Source organism: Dermacentor variabilis, chromosome 3, assembly GCF_050947875.1.
Source record: "Dermacentor variabilis isolate Ectoservices chromosome 3, ASM5094787v1, whole genome shotgun sequence".
NCBI classification, from domain to species: Eukaryota; Metazoa; Arthropoda; class Arachnida; order Ixodida; family Ixodidae; genus Dermacentor; species Dermacentor variabilis.
The window spans coordinates 149,204,894-149,216,816 of record NC_134570.1 but is presented as its reverse complement, the minus strand read 5'-3'; the positions used below and the strand labels follow the sequence as shown (position 1 = coordinate 149,216,816).

At 39.5% G+C, this 11,923-nt stretch overlaps 2 non-coding genes and 1 pseudogene across 2 annotated transcripts; all 3 read left to right on the top strand.

Moving 5' to 3' along the window:
* The first annotated feature begins 3,136 nt into the window (after nucleotides 1-3,136).
* On the top strand, nucleotides 3,137-3,262 carry LOC142576889 (U5 spliceosomal RNA). The gene has a single exon (XR_012827008.1). It is a non-coding gene; the product is annotated as a U5 spliceosomal RNA (small nuclear RNA).
* Nucleotides 3,263-6,398: 3,136 nt separating this feature from the next.
* LOC142576909 (U5 spliceosomal RNA) lies at nucleotides 6,399-6,551 on the top strand (annotated as a pseudogene).
* A 3,137-nt stretch (nucleotides 6,552-9,688) lies between these two features.
* LOC142576888 (U5 spliceosomal RNA) lies at nucleotides 9,689-9,814 on the top strand. The gene has a single exon (XR_012827007.1). It is a non-coding gene; the product is annotated as a U5 spliceosomal RNA (small nuclear RNA).
* Nucleotides 9,815-11,923: the final 2,109 nt, after the last annotated feature.

Sequence of the window (11,923 nt, the reverse complement as noted above, 5' to 3'; positions counted from 1 at the left end):
CTACCATTGCAATCAAAAGAAAGACTTACGTTGTTGATTGACGCAGATATCGATGAGCAAGCGTATCTTGTGTTATCGCAGTGGCCGACCGAGCGTAGGTACCCTTCATGTGCCTCATCCCGCAAGAATAGCGTTATTGTCAGAAAAGTGTAACGTGCACCTGCGCGCGCCGTTGTCGATGCACAGATCCGCAACAGCGTGGCGTATAGACGTAAACTGTTCAAAAGAACAATAATAATTTCGGAGAAAACGTTTTAAACAGAAGCAACTCGCGACCCGATACCTCAACTACTCAGAAGATCACATCCTGTGGCATATTAAGCTGCGCAGACTGGCCCTTGCGGTGAGTTGATTGCAGACTATTCATCCGTTATTGTTCCTATTGAGAAACACTGAATTCGGTACAGAGTAATATACTGAGTAAGATAGACTACGTCCGGCTGCGTGAAATATTAGAACGAACAGATATCATTACGGCATATGATAAACACGTTGATACCGAGTACAGGAAATTTCTAGATATACTTAAATGTGCCGTTGAACGGCGGTCTTTGCCGACCCATAAAGATACAGCTACCCGAAGTGTCCTTGGATGAATACTGAAATATTAACTTTGTAAACAGATAAGGATAAATGGTACCACAAATGGTTACAGTTCAGATCAAACGAATATTACATTACTCAATTTAAACGCTATCTAAAACTATCTATGTTTCCTATGAGGAAAAGCAAAAAAACAATGTGATTCATCTCTCATGAAGCAGGCACATGTAAATAAAAAAAAACAATGGGACACGCTAAACTACAGAATGGGCGTAGGATCGAACATCTCTACTCTCTATGAAACAGTTGACGAAGGTACAGTTGAATCATTTGGTACCTATTTTGCCTCCGTAGGGCCTATGGTACATGCACAAGTACATGCTGATGTTCTTTCAGTGAAAATGGCAGAGCGTGACAACAACACTTTTGCATTGCCTCACATAGAAATTGAAGAATTAGTTACAACAGTAAAAATCCCTTCAGTCGCTAAGGCGGCAGAACCAGATGCACTACCTGTTAGGCTGATAAAAAACAACTTTTATATGTTGGGAATCCATCTACTGCATATCTTAAATCATACGTTGGAAAATGAAGTGTATCCTGATGAACTGCAGGTGAAGACGGTCATACCTATCTTTAAGAGTGGTGAGCGATCCGACATAGAAAAATACAGGCTGATACCGCTGCTAAATGCAATCAATAGTTTTTGTAAAGACACTTTGTAAGCGTATACAGCATTTTTAAAAGAAATGTAACATCATCTATCCTAACCAGCATGGCTTCAGGCCCCAAAGATCAACGTCTTCCGCAATTCCTGTTCTAACACAACTCATAAATACTGCACTGCATAATAAACCAGCTATAGTAATTTACTTAGATGTATCCAAAGCTTTCGATGCGGTACATCAGACAATACTGCAACAGAAATTGGAAACTTAGGGTCTGAAATGAAAGATTTGTAATCTAAAAAAACGTTCTTTTTCAAATAGGAAACAATATGTTGCTGTAAACAATCTAACCTCTCTACCACAAAACACTATTTTCTGTGTTCTGCACGGTTCCTTGCTGGGCCTCTGTTTCTTTACAATAACGATCCTCCGTCAGGTCTGAAGGATTCTGAAGCTATTATGTATATCGATGACACAGCATTACTTTTCACAGGCGATAACTTAGAGGAACTGAATTGTAAATTTAATGAAGAACTTAGCGAAGTATCACAATGGTACATAAGTAATGAGCTGACTCTTTATAACCAGAAAATAAAGTACACCGTGTTTCACTCGCGAATAATATAAATTATCACCACGTTGCATCAATGATTACCAAAACAAGAATGTCCTCAGCGTGTCGCAATGCAAGTAATATCTTGGTGCTGTGTTTGAGTCTGATATGCACTGGAAGCAACAAATTATTAATGTCTGCTCCAAATTAACTCATGGCTGTCATGTATTACAAAGGGCTAGAGAGTGCTTTGGACTTTCGATTTCACGCGTTCTGTATTTCTCATTTGCGCCCAGCGATTTATGCTATTGCCTGTAAACGAGGGGCGAGACATACAAAACATATTGAGACCATGTTTGTCGCCTTCAATAACGTGCTATTCGTATAATAAATTATTGAAGAAGTACTCACTCCTGTATGTCACTTTTTGAACAGCTACGCATGTTACCCGTATCAATTTATTTAAATTGAAGATAGCTGAAGTAGTAAATACAATAAATAAGGTCAAATAACGAGCTGCCCCTAACTATGTTCAGATTATCAATGAAAAAACAAGAGCCGCTACAAACAGTCTGTTTACCTTGCCGCCTTCTCATAATACATACAGCCATAGACCTGTACAACGTAAAGGAGCCAACGTGTGTCATGAAGTTCCAAACGAAGTAATGGATACCAATGACATTTTGGCATCGTTAAAACATCTTTCCCTCATTACTACGAAACTATTGGAATGAAGAAGCGTGTAAATAAATTTACAAAAAAGAAAGGAACCAGCTTGTTTTTCTTTTTGATGCCCTGTCAGTGCTTTGGACATTCTTTGGACTTTGGACTCTCTGCTTTGGTCGAATATGCCACAAAGTTATATACTGAAGCTTGCCAATTTTCTTGCTTGTTACTGAAGTGTTTTGTGATTGAGCCCATTCACGAAAAAGTCGGCCAATATTATAGTACTTGTTTAGCGTGCGGACGCATCACTAGCCTTGAAGGCTATGGGTGGGACCAACTGCGTGTGTACTGGATTTTAGAACTAATAATAAAAAGTATCCGGTTAAAAAAAAAGTCCTCCGCAAGCTTTTAAAACTTCGATGTTCAACACCAGATGGCGACTGCTGCGCATGAAAATGGCAGTCGTGCAGTTCAAGCAATCCTGGCTATTTTAACAATGTTATTAGCTTTTAAACGTGAATACGGCAACATGTAAAATTTCTCTATTAACAAGTACATGTAGAAAAGCCCAGTCAGAGATACACTTGCTAAATAATAACAAGAGTTGAGGTTTAAGCATGCAAATTTGAGAATAGCTTGAAGGTTCACCTGGCCAAGTAAGTGACACCATTTAGGAGACCAGCCTCGGACAGCATCGGTATCTTCATCGCTCAGGTCTCTCCTCAAATCCACGTATTAATCTTTCGCCTTTTACTAAAGATTACCGTGGGGAGGGACACTCCAATGAGCCTATAGGCCAATTTTTGAGAGGCCTTGCCCGTTTGGGCAGGGCCTACCATTGCAATCAAAAGAAAGACTTACGTTGTTGATTGACGCAGATATCGATGAGCAAGCGTATCTTGTGTTATCGCAGTGGCCGACCGAGCGTAGGTACCCTTCATGTGCCTCATCCCGCAAGAATAGCGTTATTGTCAGAAAAGTGTAACGTGCACCTGCGCGCGCCGTTGTCGATGCACAGATCCGCAACAGCGTGGCGTATAGACGTAAACTGTTCAAAAGAACAATAATAATTTCGGAGAAAACGTTTTAAACAGAAGCAACTCGCGACCCGATACCTCAACTACTCAGAAGATCACATCCTGTGGCATATTAAGCTGCGCAGACTGGCCCTTGCGGTGAGTTGATTGCAGACTATTCATCCGTTATTGTTCCTATTGAGAAACACTGAATTCGGTACAGAGTAATATACTGAGTAAGATAGACTACGTCCGGCTGCGTGAAATATTAGAACGAACAGATATCATTACGGCATATGATAAACACGTTGATACCGAGTACAGGAAATTTCTAGATATACTTAAATGTGCCGTTGAACGGCGGTCTTTGCCGACCCATAAAGATACAGCTACCCAAAGTGTCCTTGGATGAATACTGAAATATTAACTTTGTAAACAGATAAGGATAAATGGTACCACAAATGGTTACAGTTCAGATCAAACGAATATTACATTACTCAATTTAAACGCTATCTAAAACTATCTATGTTTCCTATGAGGAAAAGCAAAAAAACAATGTGATTCATCTCTCATGAAGCAGGCACATGTAAATAAAAAAAAAACAATGGGACACGCTAAACTACAGAATGGGCGTAGGATCGAACATCTCTACTTTCTATGAAACAGTTGACGAAGGTACAGTTGAATCATTTGGTACCTATTTTGCCTCCGTAGGGCCTATGGTACATGCACAAGTACATGCTGATGTTCTTTCAGTGAAAATGGCAGAGCGTGACAACAACACTTTTGCATTGCCTCACATAGAAATTGAAGAATTAGTTACAACAGTAAAAATCCCTTCAGTCGCTAAGGCGGCAGAACCAGATGCACTACCTGTTAGGCTGATAAAAAACAACTTTTATATGTTGGGAATCCATCTACTGCATATCTTAAATCATACGTTGGAAAATGAAGTGTATCCTGATGAACTGCAGGTGAAGACGGTCATACCTATCTTTAAGAGTGGTGAGCGATCCGACATAGAAAAATACAGGCTGATACCGCTGCTAAATGCAATCAATAGTTTTTGTAAAGACACTTTGTAAGCGTATACAGCATTTTTAAAAGAAATGTAACATCATCTATCCTAACCAGCATGGCTTCAGGCCCCAAAGATCAACGTCTTCCGCAATTCCTGTTCTAACACAACTCATAAATACTGCACTGCATAATAAACCAGCTATAGTAATTTACTTAGATGTATCCAAAGCTTTCGATGCGGTACATCAGACAATACTGCAACAGAAATTGGAAACTTAGGGTCTGAAATGAAAGATTTGTAATCTAAAAAAACGTTCTTTTTCAAATAGGAAACAATATGTTGCTGTAAACAATCTAACCTCTCTACCACAAAACACTATTTTCTGTGTTCTGCACGGTTCCTTGCTGGGCCTCTGTTTCTTTACAATAACGATCTTCCGTCAGGTCTGAAGGATTCTGAAGCTATTATGTATATCGATGACACAGCATTACTTTTCACAGGCGATAACTTAGAGGAACTGAATTGTAAATTTAATGAAGAACTTAGCGAAGTATCACAATGGTACATAAGTAATGAGCTGACTCTTTATAACCAGAAAATAAAGTACACCGTGCTTCACTCGCGAATAATATAAATTATCACCACGTTGCATCAATGATTACCAAAACAAGAATGTCCTCAGCGTGTCGCAATGCAAGTAATATCTTGGTGCTGTGTTTGAGTCTGATATGCACTGGAAGCAACAAATTATTAATGTCTGCTCTAAATTAACTCATGGCTGTCATGTATTACAAAGGGCTAGAGAGTGCTTTGGACTTTCGATTTCACGCGTTCTGTATTTCTCATTTGCGCCCAGCGATTTATGCTATTGCCTGTAAACGAGGGGCGAGACATACAAAACATATTGAGACCATGTTTGTCGCCTTCAATAACGTGCTATTCGTATAATAAATTATTGAAGTAGTACTCACTCCTGTATGTCACTTTTTGAACAGCTACGCATGTTACCCGTATCAATTTATTTAAATTGAAGATAGCTGAAGTAGTAAATACAATAAATAAGGTCAAATAACGAGCTGCCCCTAACTATGTTCAGATTATCAATGAAAAAACAAGAGCCGCTACAAACAGTCTGTTTACCTTGCCGCCTTCTCATAATACATACAGCCATAGACCTGTACAACGTAAAGGAGCCAACGTGTGTCATGAAGTTCCAAACGAAGTAATGGATACCAATGACATTTTGGCATCGTTAAAACATCTTTCCCTCATTACTACGAAACTATTGGAATGAAGAAGCGTGTAAATAAATTTACAAAAAAGAAAGGAACCAGCTTGTTTTTCTTTTTGATGCCCTGTCAGTGCTTTGGACATTCTTTGGACTTTGGACTCTCTGCTTTGGTCGAATATGCCACAAAGTTATATACTGAAGCTTGCCAATTTTCTTGCGTGTTACTGAAGTGTTTTGTGATTGAGCCCATTCACGAAAAAGTCGGCCAATATTATAGTACTTGTTTAGCGTGCGGACGCATCACTAGCCTTGAAGGCTATGGGTGGGACCAACTGCGTGTGTACTGGATTTTAGAACTAATAATAAAAAGTATCCGGTTAAAAAAAAGTCCTCCGCAAGCTTTTAAAACTTCGATGTTCAACACCAGATGGCGACTGCTGCGCATGAAAATGGCAGTCGTGCAGTTCAAGCAATCCTGGCTATTTTAACAATGTTATTAGCTTTTAAACGTGAATACGGCAACATGTAAAATTTCTCTATTAACAAGTACATGTAGAAAAGCCCAGTCAGAGATACACTTGCTAAATAATAACAAGAGTTGAGGTTTAAGCATGCAAATTTGAGAATAGCTTGAAGGTTCACCTGGCCAAGTAAGTGACACCATTTAGGAGACCAGCCTCGGACAGCATCGGTATCTTCATCGCTCAGGTCTCTCCTCAAATCCACGTATTAATCTTTCGCCTGTTACGAATAAAATTCCTTATTCGCCTTTTACTAAAGATTACCGTGGGGAGGGACACTCCAATGAGCCTATAGGCCAATTTTTGAGAGGCCTTGCCCGTTTGGGCAGGGCCTACCATTGCAATCAAAAGAAAGACTTACGTTGTTGATTGACGCAGATATCGATGAGCAAGCGTATCTTGTGTTATCGCAGTGGCCGACCGAGCGTAGGTACCCTTCATGTGCCTCATCCCGCAAGAATAGCGTTATTGTCAGAAAAGTGTAACGTGCACCTGCGCGCGCCGTTGTCGATGCACAGATCCGCAACAGCGTGGCGTATAGACGTAAACTGTTCAAAAGAACAATAATAATTTCGGAGAAAACGTTTTAAACAGAAGCAACTCGCGACCCGATACCTCAACTACTCAGAAGATCACATCCTGTGGCATATTAAGCTGCGCAGACTGGCCCTTGCGGTGAGTTGATTGCAGACTATTCATCCGTTATTGTTCCTATTGAGAAACACTGAATTCGGTACAGAGTAATATACTGAGTAAGATAGACTACGTCCGGCTGCGTGAAATATTAGAACGAACAGATATCATTACGGCATATGATAAACACGTTGATACCGAGTACAGGAAATTTCTAGATATACTTAAATGTGCCGTTGAACGGCGGTCTTTGCCGACCCATAAAGATACAGCTACCCAAAGTGTCCTTGGATGAATACTGAAATATTAACTTTGTAAACTGATAAGGATAAATGGTACCACAAATGGTTACAGTTCAGATCAAACGAATATTACATTACTCAATTTAAACGCTATCTAAAACTATCTATGTTTCCTATGAGGAAAAGCAAAAAAACAATGTGATTCATCTCTCATGAAGCAGGCACATGTAAATAAAAAAAAAACAATGGGACACGCTAAACTACAGAATGGGCGTAGGATCGAACATCTCTACTCTCTATGAAACAGTTGACGAAGGTACAGTTGAATCATTTGGTACCTATTTTGCCTCCGTAGGGCCTATGGTACATGCACAAGTACATGCTGATGTTCTTTCAGTGAAAATGGCAGAGCGTGACAACAACACTTTTGCATTGCCTCACATAGAAATTGAAGAATTAGTTACAACAGTAAAAATCCCTTCAGTCGCTAAGGCGGCAGAACCAGATGCACTACCTGTTAGGCTGATAAAAAACAACTTTTATATGTTGGGAATCCATCTACTGCATATCTTAAATCATACGTTGGAAAATGAAGTGTATCCTGATGAACTGCAGGTGAAGACGGTCATACCTATCTTTAAGAGTGGTGAGCGATCCGACATAGAAAAATACAGGCTGATACCGCTGCTAAATGCAATCAATAGTTTTTGTAAAGACACTTTGTAAGCGTATACAGCATTTTTAAAAGAAATGTAACATCATCTATCCTAACCAGCATGGCTTCAGGCCCCAAAGATCAACGTCTTCCGCAATTCCTGTTCTAACACAACTCATAAATACTGCACTGCATAATAAACCAGCTATAGTAATTTACTTAGATGTATCCAAAGCTTTCGATGCGGTACATCAGACAATACTGCAACAGAAATTGGAAACTTAGGGTCTGAAATGAAAGATTTGTAATCTAAAAAAACGTTCTTTTTCAAATAGGAAACAATATGTTGCTGTAAACAATCTAACCTCTCTACCACAAAACACTATTTTCTGTGTTCTGCACGGTTCCTTGCTGGGCCTCTGTTTCTTTACAATAACGATCTTCCGTCAGGTCTGAAGGATTCTGAAGCTATTATGTATATCGATGACACAGCATTACTTTTCACAGGCGATAACTTAGAGGAACTGAATTGTAAATTTAATGAAGAACTTAGCGAAGTATCACAATGGTACATAAGTAATGAGCTGACTCTTTATAACCAGAAAATAAAGTACACCGTGCTTCACTCGCGAATAATATAAATTATCACCACGTTGCATCAATGATTACCAAAACAAGAATGTCCTCAGCGTGTCGCAATGCAAGTAATATCTTGGTGCTGTGTTTGAGTCTGATATGCACTGGAAGCAACAAATTATTAATGTCTGCTCTAAATTAACTCATGGCTGTCATGTATTACAAAGGGCTAGAGAGTGCTTTGGACTTTCGATTTCACGCGTTCTGTATTTCTCATTTGCGCCCAGCGATTTATGCTATTGCCTGTAAACGAGGGGCGAGACATACAAAACATATTGAGACCATGTTTGTCGCCTTCAATAACGTGCTATTCGTATAATAAATTATTGAAGTAGTACTCACTCCTGTATGTCACTTTTTGAACAGCTACGCATGTTACCCGTATCAATTTATTTAAATTGAAGATAGCTGAAGTAGTAAATACAATAAATAAGGTCAAATAACGAGCTGCCCCTAACTATGTTCAGATTATCAATGAAAAAACAAGAGCCGCTACAAACAGTCTGTTTACCTTGCCGCCTTCTCATAATACATACAGCCATAGACCTGTACAACGTAAAGGAGCCAACGTGTGTCATGAAGTTCCAAACGAAGTAATGGATACCAATGACATTTTGGCATCGTTAAAACATCTTTCCCTCATTACTACGAAACTATTGGAATGAAGAAGCGTGTAAATAAATTTACAAAAAAGAAAGGAACCAGCTTGTTTTTCTTTTTGATGCCCTGTCAGTGCTTTGGACATTCTTTGGACTTTGGACTCTCTGCTTTGGTCGAATATGCCACAAAGTTATATACTGAAGCTTGCCAATTTTCTTGCGTGTTACTGAAGTGTTTTGTGATTGAGCCCATTCACGAAAAAGTCGGCCAATATTATAGTACTTGTTTAGCGTGCGGACGCATCACTAGCCTTGAAGGCTATGGGTGGGACCAACTGCGTGTGTACTGGATTTTAGAACTAATAATAAAAAGTATCCGGTTAAAAAAAAAGTCCTCCGCAAGCTTTTAAAACTTCGATGTTCAACACCAGATGGCGACTGCTGCGCATGAAAATGGCAGTCGTGCAGTTCAAGCAATCCTGGCTATTTTAACAATGTTATTAGCTTTTAAACGTGAATACGGCAACATGTAAAATTTCTCTATTAACAAGTACATGTAGAAAAGCCCAGTCAGAGATACACTTGCTAAATAATAACAAGAGTTGAGGTTTAAGCATGCAAATTTGAGAATAGCTTGAAGGTTCACCTGGCCAAGTAAGTGACACCATTTAGGAGACCAGCCTCGGACAGCATCGGTATCTTCATCGCTCAGGTCTCTCCTCAAATCCACGTATTAATCTTTCGCCTTTTACTAAAGATTACCGTGGGGAGGGACACTCCAATGAGCCTATAGGCCAATTTTTGAGAGGCCTTGCCCGTTTGGGCAGGGCCTACCATTGCAATCAAAAGAAAGACTTACGTTGTTGATTGACGCAGATATCGATGAGCAAGCGTATCTTGTGTTATCGCAGTGGCCGACCGAGCGTAGGTACCCTTCATGTGCCTCATCCCGCAAGAATAGCGTTATTGTCAGAAAAGTGTAACGTGCACCTGCGCGCGCCGTTGTCGATGCACAGATCCGCAACAGCGTGGCGTATAGACGTAAACTGTTCAAAAGAACAATAATAATTTCGGAGAAAACGTTTTAAACAGAAGCAACTCGCGACCCGATACCTCAACTACTCAGAAGATCACATCCTGTGGCATATTAAGCTGCGCAGACTGGCCCTTGCGGTGAGTTGATTGCAGACTATTCATCCGTTATTGTTCCTATTGAGAAACACTGAATTCGGTACAGAGTAATATACTGAGTAAGATAGACTACGTCCGGCTGCGTGAAATATTAGAACGAACAGATATCATTACGGCATATGATAAACACGTTGATACCGAGTACAGGAAATTTCTAGATATACTTAAATGTGCCGTTGAACGGCGGTCTTTGCCGACCCATAAAGATACAGCTACCCAAAGTGTCCTTGGATGAATACTGAAATATTAACTTTGTAAACAGATAAGGATAAATGGTACCACAAATGGTTACAGTTCAGATCAAACGAATATTACATTACTCAATTTAAACGCTATCTAAAACTATCTATGTTTCCTATGAGGAAAAGCAAAAAAACAATGTGATTCATCTCTCATGAAGCAGGCACATGTAAATAAAAAAAAAACAATGGGACACGCTAAACTACAGAATGGGCGTAGGATCGAACATCTCTACTCTCTATGAAACAGTTGACGAAGGTACAGTTGAATCATTTGGTACCTATTTTGCCTCCGTAGGGCCTATGGTACATGCACAAGTACATGCTGATGTTCTTTCAGTGAAAATGGCAGAGCGTGACAACAACACTTTTGCATTGCCTCACATAGAAATTGAAGAATTAGTTACAACAGTAAAAATCCCTTCAGTCGCTAAGGCGGCAGAACCAGATGCACTACCTGTTAGGCTGATAAAAAACAACTTTTATATGTTGGGAATCCATCTACTGCATATCTTAAATCATACGTTGGAAAATGAAGTGTATCCTGATGAACTGCAGGTGAAGACGGTCATACCTATCTTTAAGAGTGGTGAGCGATCCGACATAGAAAAATACAGGCTGATACCGCTGCTAAATGCAATCAATAGTTTTTGTAAAGACACTTTGTAAGCGTATACAGCATTTTTAAAAGAAATGTAACATCATCTATCCTAACCAGCATGGCTTCAGGCCCCAAAGATCAACGTCTTCCGCAATTCCTGTTCTAACACAACTCATAAATACTGCACTGCATAATAAACCAGCTATAGTAATTTACTTAGATGTATCCAAAGCTTTCGATGCGGTACATCAGACAATACTGCAACAGAAATTGGAAACTTAGGGTCTGAAATGAAAGATTTGTAATCTAAAAAAACGTTCTTTTTCAAATAGGAAACAATATGTTGCTGTAAACAATCTAACCTCTCTACCACAAAACACTATTTTCTGTGTTCTGCACGGTTCCTTGCTGGGCCTCTGTTTCTTTACAATAACGATCTTCCGTCAGGTCTGAAGGATTCTGAAGCTATTATGTATATCGATGACACAGCATTACTTTTCACAGGCGATAACTTAGAGGAACTGAATTGTAAATTTAATGAAGAACTTAGCGAAGTATCACAATGGTACATAAGTAATGAGCTGACTCTTTATAACCAGAAAATAAAGTACACCGTGCTTCACTCGCGAATAATATAAATTATCACCACGTTGCATCAATGATTACCAAAACAAGAATGTCCTCAGCGTGTCGCAATGCAAGTAATATCTTGGTGCTGTGTTTGAGTCTGATATGCACTGGAAGCAACAAATTATTAATGTCTGCTCTAAATTAACTCATGGCTGTCATGTATTACAAAGGGCTAGAGAGTGCTTTGGACTTTCGATTTCACGCGTTCTGTATTTCTCATTTGCGCCCAGCGATTTATGCTATTGCCTGTAAACGAGGGGCGAGACATACAAAACATA